Source organism: Austrofundulus limnaeus, unplaced genomic scaffold, assembly GCF_001266775.1.
Source record: "Austrofundulus limnaeus strain Quisiro unplaced genomic scaffold, Austrofundulus_limnaeus-1.0 Scaffold21, whole genome shotgun sequence".
NCBI lineage: Eukaryota > Metazoa > Chordata > Actinopteri > Cyprinodontiformes > Rivulidae > Austrofundulus > Austrofundulus limnaeus.
This window is the reverse complement of record NW_013952423.1, coordinates 3,448,580-3,457,000: the sequence shown is the minus strand read 5'-3', so window position 1 is coordinate 3,457,000 and position 8,421 is coordinate 3,448,580. Positions and strand designations below refer to the sequence as shown.

Sequence of the window (8,421 nt, the reverse complement as noted above, 5' to 3'; positions counted from 1 at the left end):
ATTCTGCAACGTCCTCCACCTCCCCACCTCCAGATGTCTGGATCCTGAGCAATTTAGTTAAACGTTGATGCATTAGACTGAACCTAAAACATTGTTTTTCAAATTAAAACTTAAAAATAAACATATGATGCATTGAAATCCTTCTATTGGGGTCTATAGAAAGTAAAATTTCAATGCTTTGGTCTGAATCCCTGCCCATTGTAACTCCACAAGCCCTGCCCCTTTTTTGGGGTGCCACAAGCCCCGCCCCTTTTCTGAGGAAATCCATACAAGGAGCTTTACATCCCCCTCCAATTTCAAGATCGGTTCATTRCAGTTTGATAGAGGTGTTTACGGCTGCGCAGAAAGGTTTTATTTACAGATTTACTTTCACACTTTGTATCAACTTTGTTCGTTTCGTACCCAAATCTGATGAATCACTCTGCTGGAGTCCAGGTTTGAAGTGAAGACAACCAGATTTTATCCAGTTGTTTGTGTTGATTTGTTTTTTATTTTTAATGAATGTTTTATTTAAAATGCTTCCATTAGTTTCCCTCAGTTTGTACCGTTATCCTCTGAACGTCTCGTCCACAACAGATCACAGCAGTGTGTTTTGGACCATTCTACAGTTCATACAGAATTTATGTAAAGTAGCATGAAATGTTCAGACGCAGCTTCATCTAAATGATAAAACGGTGAAAGAAAATTGCGGCTGCAGCTTCTCGGCTCCTTGAAGCCAGCTCAAAGTGTAAAACTCCAGCTTGTAAGTAGGAAAAATCGTTGCATTTCTGCGATGCCGCCTCACATTCATGCATAGTAAACATGTTTGCTGCGTGTCATGCTTTGAGGATTGAGCACAGACTGGGTAATTGACTTGCCAGTTGCCATGACCTGAATATGACAAAACGGTGTTGCCATGCAGCTCGTATGAAGCCCTAAACGAAGCCAGGCCTGCCTCCGTGGGCTCCCCTCGCACTGACTTATGTAAATACAGCTAAAAATCCCTGGTTTGAACAGCAGCTTGAGTGGAGGCATTAGAATAAAGTCATCCAGGAGGACTCGGAGCTCATCCCACCTGCCTGGGGAAAAAAATAAAGATAAAGGAGGGAGATGGTCAATAAATATTTCATTAGCTTCATTACTGCATATTTATAGTCAGTCTGCCACTCCGGGGGAGAGTCTGTAACCCAACAGACACAAATCTGATCAGCACAGAAAAAAGGCTGAGTCATCAAATTTAACCCTGTTCAGCCCTCAGCTGTTACTCACCGAGGGATGACACATTTCACAGCGAGGGACACGCTACATGACAGTGTGTGTGTGTGTGTGTGTGTGTGTGTGTGTGTGTGTGTGTGTGTGTGTCAGGGAATATGTGAAATAAGCACCTTTTCAACAGTAAATCAGACGCTGGAAGACATGTGTAAATTACGTGCTGTTAACACGGGAACAAGAAAGGCATCTTTGTTAGACATGTCGCCAACATTAAAGATAAATATGACTGCACCGGTTCAATGTTAAAAAGGCTGTTAGATTTAATATTAATACTTTACAGTTACTCTATGAACAACTTGGATCTAAGCTTCATTAGTTTCACAAGCCTCACGATCATTCAGGTTTTCTTCCGTACGTTTTTTGGTTCGTATCTTGTTACGCAATTGTTGTTATTTTTTAACAATTCATATATCAAAACGTTCAGCTCCTTCAGGACTTTCCAGCAAAGACTTTTGATATTTCAGCTATTTATACTTTTTTAACTTTCACCTTTACGGCCACATTTTTACCTCCGCCAAAACATTTCGGTCGCGTGTGTGTGTCTGTCTGTCGTTCTGTSTGTGAACAACATTATTCAAAAACTGTGGACAGATTGTCATGAAATTTTTACCACATGTGTGTACTGGGCCAAGGAACACACCTTTAGATTTTGGTGATGTTCAGGATCACGATGCGGACACAGGAATTTTTTTCTTTGAACACTCTGAGATCGGCAAAGCTGTGATGCTTTCACAGGGCGTGGGTTTCAAAGTGTCCAGCAGGTGGCACTGTAGTATTGGTGTGCRRCTTTGTGACRCTATTACAGYATGGGGAAATTGGTCTTGGTGGAGGTTTGCACTCTCCGAGTGCTTCTAGTTCCCATTGAAAATGAACAGAGGTGTTTTCAACATCCTTAAAATCCTTCAAAATGTTTCTAAATCTTTACAGAACAGCTTTTGTTCTGCGTCTGCTTTTTTTAACTTTTCTGTTCTCATTTTAGCTTTTTTCTTCTATTTCAGCTATAATTCTACTTCTTTCTGCTATTCGTCTGCTATTTTTTTTACTTTTTGTGCTTTATCTGCCAATTTGAGCTCTTTCTGCTTCCTACAGTTGCTTTCTGCTATATTTGCTGCACATTTAGCTAATGTTCAGCAAATAGCAAAAAATAGCTTTATGGCTGCTGCAGCTTCTTTCTGCTTAGTTGAGCAAACTTGTGCTCCTTTTACTTTCAGCTAATATCAGCATGTTCAGCTTCAGTTCAGCTGTTTCACTGCACATTTCGGCTGTTTAACTAACAAGTTTTCACTTTTTGTAAGAATCAGGCAGGAAAGAACCCAGGTTGCAGGCTGGCTCAAAAAGTACAACAAAAATTTATTTTAAATAACAAAAATGCTGTAAAGACAGCTCAACTTACATAAACAATGGAGATCACACAGGCAGGGGACAAAGCACAGCAGACACAAAATGATCCGACACAAGACTGAGACAGGACAGGGTTTAAATACACAGAAGACTAATYACTGAAACACAAAACACCTGGGGAGAAACACGAGGGTGACTAATCAAACAAATAAGGGGCAGCTGGACTGAGACACACTGGGGAACATAGAAAACACTAGGAAAACTAAGGTGAAAAACTGACAAATCATGACACTTTTGTTCTTCTATGTTTCTTTTTTCTGCTAATTTGACATTTTTACCCCCCTTTTACAATCTGGGTGCTAATATCAACTTGTGTCTGCTACCTTTAGCTTGTTTTATGCTAATTTTAACTTTTTCGTTTTATTTAATTAATTTATTTATTTATTTTTCAATTTCAGCTATAATTCTCCATCTCTTAATTTCTGCTTATTTCAGTTTTTTTAGCTTCTTTCTGCTGATTTTGTATTTTTATACTTCTATCAGTTTTATTCTGCTAATTACAGGTGCTTTCTGCATTTTGGCTATTATTTAGCTGCTAAATGTAACTTTTCATCTATATACCAATTATGGTGACTTTTTATGCATTTTTTCTGCATAGTTTGGCAAACACATGCTCCTTCTATTTTGTGCWAATATGAGCAAATTTCAGCTTTTATTCCAGCCGTTTTACTGCAGTTATTTTAGCTGTTTTAGATATATTACYACAAATTGTCACTTTTTTGTACTTTTATGCTTTTTCTCTTGATATTTTTACATTTTTACACCCCTTTTACCATCTGGGTGCTACTTTCAACTTGTGTCTGCTACCTTTAGCTTATTTTCATGCTAAATTTAGCTTTTTCTGCCATTTTAGCTATATTTCTGCTCCTTTCTGCTGTTCTTCTGCTAATTTCTGTTTGTTTTGTTTTTGTGCTTCTTTCGGGTTTTCAAACTGAACTTGCATTAGTTGTTTTTCTATTAAACATTTTCAGCTCCATTTCAGCAGCTTGCAGCTAAACTTTTCAGCAATAAGCATTCACTCTAGCATTAAATGCATTTTCTCTAGTTTGACTTGTTTTGTCTGAAACAATTATTCTGACCAGTCTGAAAGGTTCTAGTATAAAGATTTCATTTTATATCTTCGATGTCGTCTCCATTTATGGTTTTTTATTTTGAATCAAAGTACAAGACGTACAGTAGAAGAGCTGACAGAGGAGCGAGCTGAAACATGAATAATTCTGACTCATGATGCTGCGACTGGAAACAAGCTGGATGTGAAGGCTGAGGATGGTGAGACTGGAGGAGTAATGAAGGACGACAGTAACACACACACCAAAACTGAGGAAAAACACACAGATACGACAGAAAATAAGAAACTGAGATATTTTAGCTCATTCAGGACTTTACAGATACGACGTTTTATTTTTGTAGCTTTTCTACGTCTTGGATTTTTTTCTCTTAAAGTTGCATTAAGACTTTTTCAGAAATGTTTGTGCTGTTTGAAATCTGCTGCATTTTTAGATTTTAATCACATTTAGTTTTAACTTTAAACTATTGTTCCTATAATGTTAGCTTTTAGTTATGATTTTGCTAGTGTTAGCATTTAGCTACAACTGTTCTTTCAATTTTAGCTTTTAGATACTGTTGTGTTATTTTCCTTATAGCTATTCCTTTAGCTTTCACCTGCAGCTACAATTCTAATTATAAGCAACCAGTCAGCAACTTTAACTTAGTTGGTTTTTATGTTGTGAAGTTAAGTTAAAATGTTTTGATATTTTTAAGCTATTAGTTAGCCTTGATAAATTTAGTTATAGCTGTTTTTTTTATTTTAGCTTTTACATTCTGTTCTGCTACAGCTTTTAAGAAAAGAGAGTTGTGATTATTTTAAATTTAAGCTTATTTTTGTAAGTTTTAGTTTTTAGCTTGTGTCCTCATTATTTATTTATTTATTTATTTATTTATTTATTTATTTATTTATTTATTTATTTTGGCTAATGTATGCAGGTTTTAGATACTCTTCTGCTGGTTTTCACTTTTGGCTACAATTTAGTAAATTTTAGATTTTATTCACTGTTCAGATCAGTTTAGTTTAAAGTCCAACACAAGATTAGGTAATTTTGGTTTTCAGCTATTGTTTTAGCTTTAGCTTTTAGCTAGTGTTTTTGTTGATATTTTAGCTTATCTTAACTATGGATTTTCTAATTTTAGTTTTCAGCTATTTTCTTTAAGCTTTAGCTTTTAGCTGTTTTTTTGCTGATATTTTAGCTTATCTTAACTATTGATTTGCTAATTTTAGATATTGTTTTTTAGCTTTAGCTTTTAGCTAGTGTTTTGCTCATGTTTTTGCTTATCTTAACTATGGATTTTCTAATTTTAGTTTTCAGCTATTTTCTTCAAGCTTTAGCTTTTAGCTGGTTTTTTGCTGATATTTTAGCTTATCTTAACGATTGATTTGCTAATTTTAGATATTGTTTTTTAGCTTTAGCTTTTCGCTAGTTTTTTGCTGATATTTTAGCTTATCTTAACAATTGATTTGCTAATTTTGTTTGTTTTTTTTGTTATTGTTTTAAGCCTTAGCTTTTAGCTACTGTTTCACTTGTATTATAGCTTATATTAACTATTGATTAGCTAATTTTAGATATTGTTTTTTAGCTTTAGCTTATAGCTAGTTTTTGCTAAATGTAGCTTTTCTTCATCTTTTCAGCGTTAGCATGAAAGCAGCTGTTTCTGGTGGAACATGGCTTTGCTGATGTGAAGAATCCGGGTGGAGAAGAAGGAGCCTTTTTAGTAATTTCGGCTGAGTGCGGAGCCTTAATTTAAGGCACTTTAGCGTGGTCTCGGTGAGGCGGGGATAATGGGGGAAATTATAGCCTCCAACACGCTGTTTGCACTTCCTGAAAATCAAATTGCTCTCAGTGCAAAGGAACAAACCTGCAGAGCTTAATGGAGGCAATTTCCTGTTCTGGTTTCTCACTTCTTAGAGTGCACTTTTTAAAGTTACACGGCRGATTATTAACGTTACCTGAAGGTTTTGATCTCCAACACTTGCTGTAAATTATTAACGTGGCTGTTTATGTGCTCASATGTGATGAAATATTTAAAAGAGAGTGAAAACATGTAGATCCACCGCTTGTTTTATTTCATTTGACTGAATTTATATTAATAAAAGTTCAAATTAAAATTAGGAGCTGGTTGAGTAGAAATGATCAGTTTTATTTCTTTTTGTTTGCTAATTGTTTTAGTTGCTCACACCTGTTCACAGTGTCATTAACTCAGCTTCTCCATCTTCTTATCATTCTCAGRCTGTTCCATTTTATTTATTGATAACCTGACGAACTCTTCAAAGGATCAAACCGTCTCTTTAATCAGCCACAATCACAGTTGAGTTTGAACAATAAAGCGAAGTCTTTGCTCTTTAAATATCTGACACTTCAGAGGAGTTTGTTTTGTTTGGATGAGAGGAACTCTGATCCAGAAACACTCTAATCAGGTCTGAGTCTGCATCAAGTTTACAATAATCAGCTCTTCTCTTTGTCTCAGGGAGCTCATCAAACTGCTCTTTTCCTTCCAGATGATTGTAAATGAAACTGAATTAGCGACAATCGTCTTCCAACCTAATTTTATGAGCTGTTTAAARTGAAGAGGCTCAAATTTGCAGCATGCTGGCTTCATTCACGTTTACAAGGATGTTTAATCAGAGGCAGCCTTTCAGCTGCTGCTCACTGCATGGGCTTCTGACTTAACCTGTCGGCTGCTTTTAGCTACTAATCGGCTACTTTTTACTTTTATTTTCATACTTTAGCCAGCCTTATGTTACTGCTTTTACTTATAGTTAGTGTTTTGCTACCTTTTGCTTTCTAGCTATATTTTGACACTTTTTGCTTTGAAATAGCATTTTGCTATGTTTAGTTAGCCTTTGGCTTCTATTCTCATTTAGCTAGCCTTTTAATATTTTATACTTAGCATTTTAATACTTGTAGCTAACCTTTTGTTATTTATTTGCTTATAGCTATTTTTTGCTTTTAGCTAGATTTTGATATGCTTTGATTTGAGATAGCATTTTTCCATGTTTAGTTAGTCTCTGACAGGGGCGGATCTAGGATTTTTCTGAGTKAGGGGCCATCAAGGGGCCACAATATTCATAGAGATGCCAAGTCTTTGTTCAACGTCCTTTCACACAAATTCCCAGTGTATACATTTTACATTTCAAACACTTGTAATGTAATGAATTTTTTTTAAAAAGGTACCACTTTACAATAAGGCCCCCCTTATAGATGGCTTTTTAAGAGTTTATACATAGGTTATTAATTAATCTGTAAACACTTTAAAAATTATTAATGTTTATTATGCAATAATTAAGGACAAGAAAGAGACAAATTTGTCCAGTTTCACTTATTAATGATTTATGAAGTGTAAACTTCACAAATGAATTAATAAACTATCTATAAACTCTATAAGCCATACATAAGGGGAGCCTTATTGTAAAGTGGTACCAAAAGTCTTGCACAGTAAATTCTCCTCATCATTTTTTCATACATTTTACTGTACATGGATAAAATTTTTCAAATACACAACATGTGAGAAAATCCAGCCATCATTTGTCAGTTGAAAGACTTTTTTTGCAGGATAGTTCAAAATTTAAGAGAAGAAGAATTCTGTCAGCTTGATTCATTCTGGACTTTACTATTTGACTCATTAGCGCCTCTAGTGTTTGAACCTGGAACTGCAGCCAATTTTGGTTACCCTAACACCCTCTGGTTACTTTTATCTGAAAATTTGGAAGTGTTACCCTTTAGCCATCATTTTGCYTTTAGCTTATAATTAGTTGTTTTCTACATTTAGCTTTTAGCTGATGTTTTGCCTTGTATCTCAGTTTCAGCTCTCTGGATATTAATGTTTTTTTTTTTTCCACACTGAAACGCGGCTCCTGCAGAAAAGTTCTGGCCCCGGAGCAAATTTAGTTGGTGACCCCTGCTCTCTGTCAAACACACGCACGCACACACAGACACACACACACACTGCACCCTTTTTAGCCCAATCGATTCATTCAGTTTACCTGAATGACACGGGGGCCTGTTGGAAATATTCCACCCTTAAAATCTTCTTCCTCTCCTCCTTTAAACGGCGACTCCGGCTCGCTGTGATGAACGATCGCTCGGCCCGATCAATTCTGTTTAGAAATGCTCGCCTCAGGAGAGGACTGCGAGCAAGACGGATTGGATTTTTAGACTTATTTAGCTCAGAGGCCCAAGGTTATTTTTGTTTTGGGAAGCCGGCCAGCCTGATATTTCACAGCTCGGCCAAACTTAGTAACCGTGTTAGCGGAGATTAACCTCTGGGAAAACGCCGCCGCGCACCAGAGACGCCTCMCTAAACACGAGCTCAATGAAACGCTTGTGAAGACATTGATTTAAGTCGGGTTTATTTAGCGTTAACTCACAACAAAAGTCATCTCAGAGTGTCCAYTRTGATTAATGATCAGTTAACTGCATGAAAGATTATGTTTCTCAGCTGAAACAGGAAGTGGAAAACACTGGTATTAGCCTCAAGCTAACATTTTAGCCTTTACTACCCGCATTTCAGCTGTTTTGCTAGTTTTTCTGTCTGTTAGCAAAATAGCATGGATTTTAATGAAATTTTCTTGAATTGAGCAAACACAAAAATGGRTAAAAGTCAGACATTTTATGCAGAATGAGCTAAAATTTGATGAAATAATTTTATTTCCAAGTTTTGATCGAAACAGCAACAATTTTATTTGTCAACTTAAAGAATAAATTGAAGTTTTTATTT

General features: G+C 36.0%; 1 long non-coding RNA gene across 1 annotated transcript; it reads left to right on the top strand.

Moving 5' to 3' along the window:
- The first annotated feature begins 2,837 nt into the window (after positions 1 to 2,837).
- Positions 2,838 to 6,784, top strand: LOC106514685 (uncharacterized). Its single transcript, XR_001309913.1, has 3 exons — positions 2,838 to 2,859; positions 3,815 to 3,921; positions 5,336 to 6,784. It is a non-coding gene; the product is annotated as an uncharacterized LOC106514685 (long non-coding RNA).
- The last annotated feature ends 1,637 nt before the right edge of the window (positions 6,785 to 8,421 follow it).